This window comes from Crotalus tigris, unplaced genomic scaffold, assembly GCF_016545835.1.
Source record: "Crotalus tigris isolate CLP2741 ecotype Arizona unplaced genomic scaffold, ASM1654583v1 scf7180000017661.16357234195:1864864, whole genome shotgun sequence".
Taxonomy (NCBI): Eukaryota; Metazoa; Chordata; class Lepidosauria; order Squamata; family Viperidae; genus Crotalus; species Crotalus tigris.
Window position 1 is genome coordinate 1,352,264 of NW_024096548.1, and position 12,849 is coordinate 1,365,112.

Below are 12,849 nucleotides of genomic sequence, written 5' to 3' on the forward strand. Positions count from 1 at the left end.
CCTCTAGTGTTTCTCAACCTTGACAATATTAAGGCATGTGGACTTCAACTCCCAGAATTCCATAGCCAGCAATGCTGGCTGTGGAATTCTGGGAGTTGAAGTCCACATGTCTTAAAATTGTCAAGGTTGAGAAACACTGCGCTATCTGTTAGGATTCTTTCCTCGTTCAGATCTGCTTTCACAGTTTTTGAATGTTGTTGTTTTTTTTAATCACTATTTACAATGGCTTTAAGTAACTGGCTCTTTTACATTGTGCATGCCGCCGTCCTGAGTCACTTTCCGTGAGATACGCAGACATCAATTTGATAGGGAAACAAATGAAATCCAGCAATGGCTTTCAAAGAAAGGGACAAGGTTTCAGAGAAAAGGGAGCTACGTGTCACGGGGTCTTAGCAAGTTACTTAACAACTGTCAGGCCCAAAGAACCGAAAACGACACATGGAGTTCCATCTGAGTAGTCTGTTTATTGCTGTTTGCCTACAGCAGGGGTCTTCAAACTCGGCCCTTTTATGGCTTGTGGACTTCAAGTTGGAACGGACCTTGGAGGTCATCTAGTCCAACCCCCGGTCAGGCAGGAAACTCTATACCATTTCAGACAAATGGCTCTCCAGTCTCTTCTTAAAAACTTCCAGTGTGGAGCATTCACCGCTTCTGGAGGCAGGTTGTTCCACTGGTTAATTGTTCTCACTGTCAGGAAGTTTCTCCTTAGTTCTAGGTTGCTTCTCTCCTTGATTAGTTTCCATCCATTGCTTCTTGTCCTGCCTTCAGGCGTTTTGGAGAAGAGCTTGACTCCCTCTTCTTTGTGGCAGCCCCTGAGATATTGGAACACTGCTATCATGTCCCCCCCTCGTCCTTCTCTTCATTAAACTAGACATACCCAATTCCTGCAACCGTTCCTTATATGCTTTAGCCTCCAGTCCCCTGATCATCTTTGTTGTTCTTCTCTGTACTCTTTATAGAGAAAGGAGCCACCTGGCACTTGGAATTCTGCATGTACATGTTTTATGCTAATTGTTGCAACAGGAGGGTAGTGACGTCCCAGGAGGGGAAAGGAATTTGAAGAAGGGGAACTCTTAAGTAAAATACAGGTAATCCTCGACTTACAACAGCTCATTTAGTGACTGTTCAAAGTTACAACGGCGCTGAAAAATTTGACTTATGATCATTTTTCACAGTTACTGCCTTTGTAGCATCCCCGTGATCGTGTGATCAAAATTCAGATGCTTGGCTGCTATTTATGACCGTTGCTGTCCCCTCAGGTCATGTGTGACCCCCTTTTGTGACCTTCTAAACAAGCAAAGTCAGTGGGGAAGCCAGGTTCACTGAACAACCAGGTTACCAACTTAACAACCACAGTGATTCAGTTAACAACTGTGGCAAGAAAAGTTGTAGAATGGAGCAAAACGTGCTTAACAAATGTCTCGCTTAGCTACAGAAATTCTGGGCTAAACTTGTGGTCGTTAACTGGTGGATTACCTATAGACCTATCAAGCCTCTTGGAAGCTCGACATGTTTGTTTGCTTATTCGTGGAAGGGTGCAAAATTTGGCCTGCATAATTCGATGTTTGCAAGGCAATCTTGCAGGATTCTTGCAGGTCGCAGGAAAAGGGAGATTGGGAGCCCCATTAAGAGGCAGGAAACATGAGACATTTTAGCAAGACGAGAAGTCGATCGGTGTAACGTCCGGTCAAAAAAACAGAGGAATGGCTTTTTTTTTTTTTTTTTTTTTTACTATTTTGATAAGGGACAGTACAAAACAGCGATAAGCTGAAATGTTATCAAACAAGAGGCCAACACTGAAGGACGCGGAGGATATAAAAAGAGCACAGCAGCCAATAGCAAAGCAGCCTCGCCAGGAAAAACACAAGCAGCCCTGAATGTACACAAGAGCTTTACAACGCACGGTGCGGGTTGCAAGCACTGGCTGATCGAATCGAGGCTGCGCCCTTTCAGAAGTTAAATCTGACAGGACTTGAAAAGGCCCGGCTGATGCTGAAGAGGCCAAACGGGGAGTCGCTGGGAAAGCAAATGTGAAAAGAGAATCTGGTGATGGGGAAGGGAAAGGCTTCCTCGCCAGCAATCGCTCACTGCCCGCACACCAATCTTGGCCCTCGGATCTGGCCACAGATGGTGGCTTTGACAGCCGCAACCCTTGAAGGTTTATCTGGGAATAAAGTCTCCCTGATTTAGACAGCTTATTTAGAAATGGAGACAACTGAGGCCTGCTGCTTTCGAGGCAACTGGAGGGCTGGACTATGGGTTCCATCTTTAGGAAAGGGATTGGCCTCCCAGGATGGTTACAGGGGCCCCAGCTATTCTCTAGGTTTATTAGTATGATTATTGGGTTGGTCTACTGCAGGGATCTTCAAACTTGGCAACTTTAAGACTTGTGGGCTTCAACTCCCAGAATTTCTCAGCCAGCCAGTATTGCTACAGGGGCCCCAGCTATTTTCTAGGGCAGTGGTTCTCAACCTTTTTAATGCTGCGACCCCCCAACCGGTTGTAAGTCAAGGACTAAATCGGTCGTAAGTCGAGACTAAACCGGTCGTAAGTTGAGGACTACCCAACCGGTCGTAAGTCGAGGACTTTCCCTGCCTGGGAGCGCCGCACATGCGTGGTGCCGCCCCCTGCGCCAGATGAGGCATAGCTGGCAAGCGGCAGAGATGGAGCAGGCTGACCACCGGCTGGGCCACCAGCTGGCCCAGCCCAAGGGAGATAAGGCACCTGCCGGAAAAGGGGAAAAAATGGTGGACAGCCTTGCTTGGCGACCCCTGTGAAATGGTCGATTGACCCCAAATGGGGTCGCGACCCATAGGTTGAGAACCGCTGCTCTAGGGGTATTAATATGATTATTGGGTTGGTCTAGTGCAGGGGTCTTCAAACTTGTGGACGTCAACTCCCAGAATTCCTCAGCCAGCCCTGGCTAGGTGAGGAATTCTGGGAGTTTAAGTCCACAAGTCTTAAAGTTGCCAGGTTTGAAGACCCCCCCCCCCGGTCTAGTGGTTAAGGCACCAGGCTAGAAAGTGGGAGATGGTGAGTTCTGTAGTTCCACCTTAGCCATGAAAGCCAACTGGGTGACTTTGGGCCAATCACTAGGAGACTGTGAGTTGTAGCCCAGCCTTAAACATTAAAACTGGCTGGACGACCTTGGGCCAGTTCCTTTCTCTCCTAGCCCAACCTAGCTTGCAGGGTTATGGTTGTGGGGAAAAAGGGAGGAGGAAGAAGTGTTGGATATGTTCGCCACCTTGAGTTGTTAATAAAAATAATAAAGGGGAGGATACCAATACACAAATCAGATCAAAAATTAAATATATCCTGCCTTTATTTGGACAACTCAAAGCAGAGCACAATGCTCCTACCTAGATCACAACAACAACAGTGGGAGGTGGACTGGGCCGAGTGGAAAAGAGGGGGGACTGGTCCAAGTGACCGAGACAACCTTCATGCCCAAGGCAAGACTAGAACTTATATTCTCCCAGTTTCTAGTCTAGCACCTTAACCATCGTACCAAAGTACGTAGAACAGTGGTTCTCAACCTGCGGGTCGGGACCCCATTTGGGGTCGAACGACCATTTCACGGGGGTCGCCAAACAACGCAGTCCGCCATTTTTTCCCCCTTTTCCTTAGCTGTGCTACTCCCTTTTATTCTATTGGCTTTTGAAAGCCAATAGAATAGACTCTCTTGAATAGAGTCTAATTCTATTGCTTTCAAAAGCCAATAGGAATTGTCCAGGCTGTCTCTGCCCTGCTGAGCCCGCCAAAAGTCCCATTCTGCAAATGGTGCTGCACCAGTTGAGTAGTCCTCGACTTACGACCGGTTGAGTAGTCCTCGACTTACGACTGGGTGGGAGTCGCGGCATTAAAAAAGTTGAGAACCACTGACGTAGAGGTAGGCAGTCCTTTGGTCATGATGGCAACCAGGCCCAGGATTGCTGAAAGATAAGGTCATAAAGCGAGACTGCATTGCTTACAATGGGTCATTAAGTGGGAATTGGCAAGAATCCCAGGTAAAGAACGGGGTGGTTTCTACTGGTAGAGAGGGGAGGCCGGACGAAGTTGTGGGAGGGCTGGACATAAGGCAAGGATTATCTGTGTGTGCCAAACCACACTAATCATGTGTATTGTATCTATGTATCTAATCAATCTATCATATCTAATTGTGTGTGTGTGTGTGTGTGTGTGTGTGTGTGTGTGTGTGTGTGTGTGTTTGTATACATACCAATCTATCTAACCTATCCATCTAATACAGTGATTCTCAACCTTGACATCTCTTAAGATATGTGACCTTCAGCTGGCTGGGGAATTCTGGGAGTTGAAGTCCACATATTTTAGAGCTTTCAAGGTTGAGGAACACTGATCCAATCTATTGTTTGTATCCATCCATCCATCTAAGATTGTATAGGGATTTCTGAATTCCTTGATGCAATTTCTTTAACCCCACCAAGAATATTAATTTATTTCCTAACTAGCTGCCTTGCAGATGTGATGCCCTACAACCGTCATCTCCTCAGGCAGCTGTGGCAGAGACAACTGATACAGATATTAGCACACTCCTAACAACTGTGCAGGTAAATTATGGGCCTTTGGTTGTCCCTGGGCCAGAGGTGTCGAACCTATGGCACAGGTGCCAGAGGCGGCACCCAGAGCCCTCTCTGTGGGTACGCATACTGTCGCCCCAGCACCGCCACCCCCTGTGGCCCCCTCCTCACCAGTAGCCCCCCGGAGGAGAGCCATCCCAGGCGCAGCCTATGCAGAACAGAACAGCCAAGGACATGGCAGCCAGGCAGTGGGGACAAGACTCCGCCCTTGCGCCCCATTGCATACAGATGATGTTTTGGGGCGTGGGCAGAGGGTGTGGCCACCATGACGCTGCTGGGCCACCTGGGCAATCTGCTGTGGGGGCCATGAAGATGGTGGGTGATCCTGCGGGCAGGAGACGCGGGGACGGGGCAGCGATGAGGCGGTTTTGGGGCACTCGATCTCTAAAAGGTTCGCCATCACTGCCCTAGGCCTTCAACTGCTCTTCTGATAATTCTATTCTAAAAGGTGACTAATACTAGGAAAAATGATGACCCCTTTTAAAAGTGAATTAACTGGTTTAACAATACAGTAAAATCTAAATTTAATGGGCTGTTTGCGAGAAATGGGTGCTTTTTCATCCCAATGTCCATTACAGCTGAATTGATATCATTTGAGCCAATCGACGTATTTTGCGTAATTGATGTAAATAGCAACATATGCTGTTAAATCTCCATTTAATGAACAAAGCTTTGATGTAACAGACATTAAATGAGAGAGAAACCTCAAGGGGGAAAAAAAAATGTAGCCACTGTATCTGATTTCGGTTAAAGCGATGTGTGTTAAACTGAAAGTTAACTACAATTTTTTACCCTGCCCTGGAGGATTTGCAGAATTGTCCTTCTGTGAAAGGGTTGAGTTCCTTCAACAGAAAATTCTCAGCATTTCGAGCAAATAAAAATACTCCAATGCTTTCAGGGAAGATAAGAAGTTTCTTCACATACCAAACAGTTGTTGAATCAGCTGCAAGAATTGGAAGGAACCTTATAGATCATCCAATCTGACCCGTAACCCTGCATGAAATCCATTGCTACAACAAGCCGTATGTCCGCTCAGCCTGTTTTAACAACCCCAGCAAAAGAAAATCCACTATTTCTTCAGATAGTATGTTAAATTGTATGTTCCTATTGTTAAGACCAAATCTCTTCCCCTATAATTTAAACCAGTGGTTCTCAACCTATGGGTCGGGACCCCATTTGGGGTCGAATGACCATTTCACGGGGGTCGCCAAACAACACAGTCCGCCATTTCCCCCCCCCCCTTCCTTACCTGTGCTACTCCCTTTTATTCTATTGGCTTTTGAAAGCCAATAGAATAGACTCTCTTGAATAGAGTCTAATTCTATTGGCTTTCAAAAGCCAATAGGAATTGTCCAGGCTGTCTCTGCCCTGCTGAGCCCGCCAAAAGTCCCATTCTGCAAACAGTGCTGCACCAGTTGAGTAGTCCTCAACTTACGACCAGTTGAGTAGTCCTCGACTTATGACCGGTTGGGGGTTGCGGCATTAAAAAGGCTGAGAATCACTGATTTAAACTCACTGTTCCTTGTCTGTTTTATGGAACAATTCTAATCAATTCTACCCCATCTTCCAATAACAACTGTTCATATACTTGAAACAGCTATCCTGGGAGTAAGGAGGAAAAGCAGAAGCGTCTTTCACCCGGGAAAAATCTATAAACTACTAAAACTCTTCCGTCTGTAACCTTTAGCTGGGTGAAATGGTGCACCATAGAGCAACAATTTCTGAACCAAAGTATTTCAAATAGACTAACTTACAGAATGCATCCAAAATCCGGGACCGACAACTCCCATGGAATTGAAATTTTAAATTTTATAAAACATTTTATGACATAAACATGATCATAAAAGAGTTTATGACCTAATAGAAAATGTCATAAAATATTTCCTGTAGTTGATTGCACTATACTGTTCAACATAAGCTACTTGCAAGGCAGACACATCTCTGAAGGTATCTCAGTTTTTCCAATGAAGGCAGTAAATTAGAAATTCTATCATTGTTGAAAACATTGAGGAATCTGGTAAGGAAATACCTTTAAAACAATGACCCAAAGGGGCATCAGTTGTTTAATACTTAAAAAAAAAAAAAAAAAAACACAGCAGTCTCACCATTCACATGGAGATGCAATATTTAGGCTAACTCACCAACAGCAGAGTCCAGATCTGCTACTAAATTCCAGGAACATTCGAAACCGCTTCTTCCAGACACTGGAATGCAGGAAACCAACATGGGTTACCAAAGTGTTGCCCTGCAATTCAGCTTAAGTTTAAGCAAACACATTGTTGCTGTACTCGTAATTAGATGTAATTGTTAGCTGTGCCCTGTATTTAATCCTTTCATCTGAAATGATACAAGATGAAGAGGCATTTTCAAAAGCCATCATGGAAATAATTATCAAGTCAATCCAACTTGTTTCCATAACATTCTGATGGTTTTTTTTTTTTCCCTCCCTCCTTCCTTCCTTCCTTCCTTCCTTCCTTCCTTCCTTCCTTCCTTCCTTCCTTCCTTCCTTCCTTCCTTCCTTCCTTCCTTCCTTCCTCATATGATGCCATTCTAAATCTATAAACACTTAAAAACTATTCAGGAAGTGGCCAAAACGTCAGGCCTCATTCTCAAACGCTTAACCCAAATTTATAAAAGTTTAAATCTGGGTTAATTTCTTGGGGGAGAGGGATTTAATTGAGGGACACAGGACCCGACCCATCCCACCCAGGGAGGCCTCTGAGTTCCTGTTCTGCTCCTGTAGTAGAAACATATTTTTTTAAAAAAATGGGGATTTCTGATTTCAAAAAAATACTGCGTGTCCCTAGACAAAAAGAAAGGAATATTTTGCCAATTTTAGCATCTTTATGTTCTAAGTCCATAAACAGAACACTTTCTGAGAAACCCCAACTGATGTACTTTTCGTCCAATTTTGCTGTTCACTGCTGTTCAGATTTCTCGGCAGGGATGAGTAGAATTCAGGTAGTCCTCAGCTTACAACCATTCCTTTAGGGACCATTCAAAGTTATAACAGCATTAAAAAGAATGTCTATGGCAGTGGTTCTCAACCTTTTTAATGCCACGACCCCCAACTGGTCGTAAGTCGAGGACTACTCAACCGGTGTAAGTCGAGGACTACTCAACTGGTGCAGCACCGTTTGCAGAATGGGACTTTTGGTGGGCTCAGCAGGGCAGAGACAGCCTGGACAATTCCTATTGGCTTTTGAAAGTCTATTCTATTGGCTTTCAAAAGCCAATAGAATAGAAGGGAGTAGCACAGCTAAGGAAAAGGGGAAAAAAATGGCGGACTGCGTTGTTTGGCGACCCCCGTGAAATGGTCGTTCGACCCCAAATGAGGTCCCGACCCACAGGTTGAGAACCACTGGTCTATGGCAGTGATGGCGAACCTTTTAGAGACCGAGTGCCCAAACCGCAACCCAAAACCCACTTATTTATTGCAAAGTGCCAGGGCAGCATCAGCATTGTGGTTCCCTCAGGGAGGGCGGGGTGTGTGGCCCACTGGGTGGGCGTGGCCAGGGTAGTCACAGCAGACTGGGTGGGTGTGGCCAAGTAGGCGTGGCCACCTCGATACTCTAACATCTCTACTCGAGCTTGCTAGCCGGCCATTTTGCCTGCTTTGTGCTGGGCGGGGCTGCTGCTCCGGGCGGCGACAGCCTAATGGACCTGCGCGAGCTGCTAGTGGCCGCAGTGCACGTGCCCACAGAGAGGGCTCTGAGTGCCGCCTCTGGCATGCGTGCCATAGGTTCGCCACCACTAGTCTATGGAGATTCTCAGTCATCCAGGTCATAGATATCCCAAAGGCGCTTTTTCACGAAGCAACTGGATTTTATTTTATTTTTTTGAAGACGTTTCGTTTCTCATCCAAGAAGCTTCTTCATCTCTGACTGGATGGTGGGGAATGGAAATCAAAAAGAATATTATAGCCCATAGTCTTCCTGTGAAGTGGATTTCCTGGCCTGCTCTACCAAGTGAGGCTACTTCAACATCAACCCCGTGGCAACCTAAGCATCCATAAAAACTCCAGGAATGGACAACCCCCAAACCTTCATTAACTCGACTGCTGCAATGTTCTCCAGCCTCTGCCTTTGAAAAACGTTTCCCTGAAGCTGAGCTTCTGTGCTTTACATGCAAAGTATCAGGATCTAAAAACCCATTATCCTCTGTAAAGGACCACAACCTAACTTTTCCTAGGATTGCGGATTTCTCAAAACAGTGAATACAACCCAGATATAAAAATGGGATTGCCTGGGTTCACACAGCAACGCTGAACATGAGCCGAAGATGGGAAACCAAGGACATCAGCCTGGCAACCAAATGTAGGTTAGTCCACCCTATTGTGTTCCCGTAGATGCCTAACGCCAAAGAATTGAGGCCTCTGAACTATGGCGCTGGAGGAGACTCCTGCGAGTCCCCTGGACTGCAAGGTGATCAAACCGGTCAGTCCTGGAGGAGATCAACCCTGACTGCTCTTTAGAAGGCCAGATCCTGAAGTTGAAACTCAAATACTTTGGCCACCTAATGAGAAGGAAGGACTCACTGGAGAAGGGCCTAATGCTGGGAAAGATTGAGGGCAATAGAAGAAGGGGACGACGGAGAATGAGGTGGCTGGATGAAGTCACTGAAGCAGTAGGTGTGAGATTAAATGGATTCCAGAAGATGGTAGAGAACAGAAAGGCCTGGAGGAACGTTGTTCATGGGGTCACGATGGGTCGGACACAACTTCGTAACTAACAACAACAACAAGGTCCTTATGGTTGTGAAAGCTAGGCCTTAAAAAGCAAGACAGGAAGAAAATTGACTCATTTGAGCTGTGGTGCTGGAGAAGGCTCCTGCATGTTCCTTACCAGCAAAGGGAACTAAAGGGCAAGTGCTGGAGTGCATTAACACCCTACATGTCAATAAAAGGCAAAATCACAAAACTGTGTCTCACTTACTTTGACTGTGATATCTGGGAGAATTCACTCAAGAAAGCAAATATGTTTGGAAGGTAAAGGAAAACCAGGCCACCAAAGAACAGGGTGGCTGGACATCCTCAAAGCTGACACCAGCCAGAGCATAGAACAACCCAAAGAAATAGCGCAAGATAGGAAGACATGGAGAGACCTGGCCCACAGAATCACCAAGAGCCGGACACCATTGAATAGATAATATGATGATGATCATCATCATATGGAGATTCTCAGTCATCCAGGTCATGGTTGCCCCAAAAGTGCTTTTTCAAGAGGCGACTGGATTTCCTCTGTTTTTCCTTGAAGACGTTTCGCCGAACTTGAAGAAGCTTCTTGGACGAGAAGGGACAACGCCTTCAAGCAAAAACAAAGGAAGTCCAGTTGCCTTTTGAAAAGGCACCTTTGGGATGATCATCATCATAACTTTTGAAGGTGACTGTCCATCAGTGCAAACCCAACCTCGTGTTTTTTTTTTCCCAGAGGTAGAAGGCCACCACTCTTCCCATCTGCAATCACAACTAAACTACGTTTTCAGAAAGAAAGGAAAAAGAAAGTATGGCTCACACGCCTGGCCAGGTAGACCTAATCCCCAACGCACAGGTGTTCTGTGCCAAGACTCATCGAGCAACTCTAGAAACCTGTCTCAACCCAACAGGTGGGAAAGCACCTTACTCATCGCCATCTTACCCCTATGACGCATTCATGGCCAAGTCAAGCCAACAAGGGTCAAGAGGGAAAACCCTGCCGCCTTCTCCAGGGGAGCTCAGAGCCTGGGAACGAGGCAGCTGCTTTATTTATTTATTTATACCTCCTCGGCGTCTCACCCCCAAGGCAGTGACAGCGTGAGAACCTGGGTGTGTCTCTCCTTGGCTTTCCAAGAAGGGGGAAGAGCTGCCCTTCTTAATTGCTACGCTTGTCTCCACCACACCTGCTCCTTCCCTTCTCTTCTTCAGCAAGGCAACTGAGGGCAGGCATCCAAGGCAAATGAGTGTCTGTCTGGAGATGCGAGCAAAACAGGCTGGAACCGAAAAAAGGGACATCTTAGCACAGTGTTTCTCAACCTTGACAATTTTAAGGCATGTGGACTTCAACTACCAGAATTCCACAGCCAGTAATGCTGGCTGTGGAATTCTGGGAGTTGAAGTCCACATGCCTTAAAATTGTCAAGGTTGAGAAACACTGTAAAGGAACACACAGAGATATTCTCTGCAACTACCAGATAGCAAACCTTCTTTATTTATTAAATCAAAGCAGGGATTGGCTGTTGGGAAATAAACAAGAGCTTCCTAACAGCTTGGTCCAAGGTGATATTTTAGGGATACAAGTAGTCTTTCACTTACAACCGCAATTTATGTTGCTTAGTGAGACAGTTGTTAAGGGAGTTTTGCCCCAGTTTATGCCCTTTCTTACCACAGCTGTTAAGTGAATCACTGCAGTTGTTAAGTTAGTTACCTGGTTGTTAAGTGAATCTGGCTTCCCCACTGACTTTGCTTGTCCCCGGGACACTGCAACCGTCATAAATATGCCAAGCATCTGAATTTGGATCATTTGCAAAGCATCTGAATTTGCATCACATGACCGTGGGGATCTTATAATGGTTGTATACATGAAAAATGATTTTAAGTCGCTTTTTCCAGTGCCGTTATAACTTCAAAACAGTCACTTACAAATGGTTGCAAGTCGAGGACTACCCACATTTCTCCCTTTTTGATTGCAAGGGGTAAGAAGCTGGTGTCCTTGTGGTGGGTGGTTTTGTTATTTACCTCTCCTCCATCAGTCTCGGGTCCCCAAATACAAATGCAACTGGAGATGCATCTTCCAAGTTCCCCTGTGAATTTGAGGGGAGGTATGCATGGAAAGCCAGGAAAGTTGAAGACTGCTAAATAAATGACTGTACAGTCAGGAACAAGCCCTTTTGCAGCTGAAAAAACACTGAAGAAGCTTCTTGGATGAGAGAAGAAAAAAAAAAAAAAAAACAAGAAAGTCCAGTTGTCTTTTGGGGAAAGAAAAGCACCTTTGAAGCGATGCTGATTTCTCCCAAGTCCATAAAGGGGCCGTAATAGTACTTTGCAGAGCAGCATAGAGAAGGAATCTCCTCTGAACCTTCATTTAAACCAGTGGTTCTCAACCTTTTTAATGCCGCGACCCCCAACCGGTTGTAAGTCGAGGACTACTCAACTGGCCGTAAGTCGAGGACTACTCAACTGGTGCAGCACCGTTTGCAGAATGGGACTTTTGGCGGGCTCAGCAGGGCAGAGACAGCCTGGACAATTCTTATTGGCTTTGGAAAGCCAATAGAATTAGACTCTATTCAAGAGAGTCTATTCTATTGGCTTTCAAAAGCCAATAGAATAAAAGGGAGTAGCACAGCTAAGGAAAAAGGGGGAAAAAATGGCGGACTGCATTGTTTGGCGACCCCCGTGAAATGGTCGTTCGACCCCAAATGGGGTCCCGACCCACAGGTTGAGAACCACTGATTTAAACAAAACAAGATTCACACGGCCCCCTAGAATTGATCTTCTCAAGCAAGCCAAACCATCCCCTTGTTGCCTCGGCTTTAATCTCCACTCCATTCTTCCATTTACATAGGAGTGCATGTGGCAGCGGATAATTGTTACCGGGGAAGGAACCTCTCCAAATCACAGGCAGGTGCATGCAAACAATAAATATTCTCCTCCTTTGCTAAAATTTGCATTACGCACATCAGGTGCGTTCATTCTGTAAAGAGCTAAAAGAGCCGCTCCTGTTATTTGTTGCTCACGTTTATCACACGGCTCCTAACATTTGAAAAGATTCCAAAACCGCAACGTTTGTCAATTTACCCTGGTTAAAGACAAAGGATGAAGTAAGCTCCTCTCTTGGAGAATCCATGCTAGGATGAATCTGATTCAGTGTCAAGTTTGATTATGTCATCCAAACGCCTAAACTGCCCTCCTTGAACTGGATTAGAAGGCCTCCCCATAGGAAATGCAAGGCTCAGCTGATTCATCCAGGTTGCTCAAGAGTTGTCTTCTGCAACCAGATTTTCTCCAGGTTCTTGGAAGGGGACTTTCCCATCTCTGTTTGCCCAGAACTTTCCACTTCAGCTGCTGAAAATCAACGGTGGAGCAGGTGCTCCATCACTGAATTAAGTTCTGCTTTGCTTTTATACTTGCACATCCCAAAGGGCCATATTTTGCACGGCAAGTGAACCAGATAAGGGAAAGGGACAACTTGGGTTTGGAAGAGACCACCTTTGGCGGTTAAACGATTTTGCTTTGAGTTTAGAAGGAACTCTTCTCCTTGGGGAGAATTTTGCCCTC

At 45.7% G+C, this 12,849-nt stretch overlaps 1 long non-coding RNA gene across 6 annotated transcripts in view; it reads right to left on the reverse strand.

Moving 5' to 3' along the window:
• Nucleotides 1-12,849, reverse strand: part of LOC120304828 — a 177,600-nt gene that overhangs the window by 45,726 nt on the left and 119,025 nt on the right. For 5 of the 6 annotated variants that reach the window (XR_005555851.1, XR_005555846.1, XR_005555848.1 and 2 more), the window contains one exon: nt 6,740-6,802. The exons of the other annotated variant lie outside the window; for it this stretch is intronic. This is a non-coding gene — a long non-coding RNA (uncharacterized LOC120304828). The remainder of the gene's footprint in view (nt 1-6,739; nt 6,803-12,849) is intronic. 6 annotated transcript variants of the gene reach the window in all.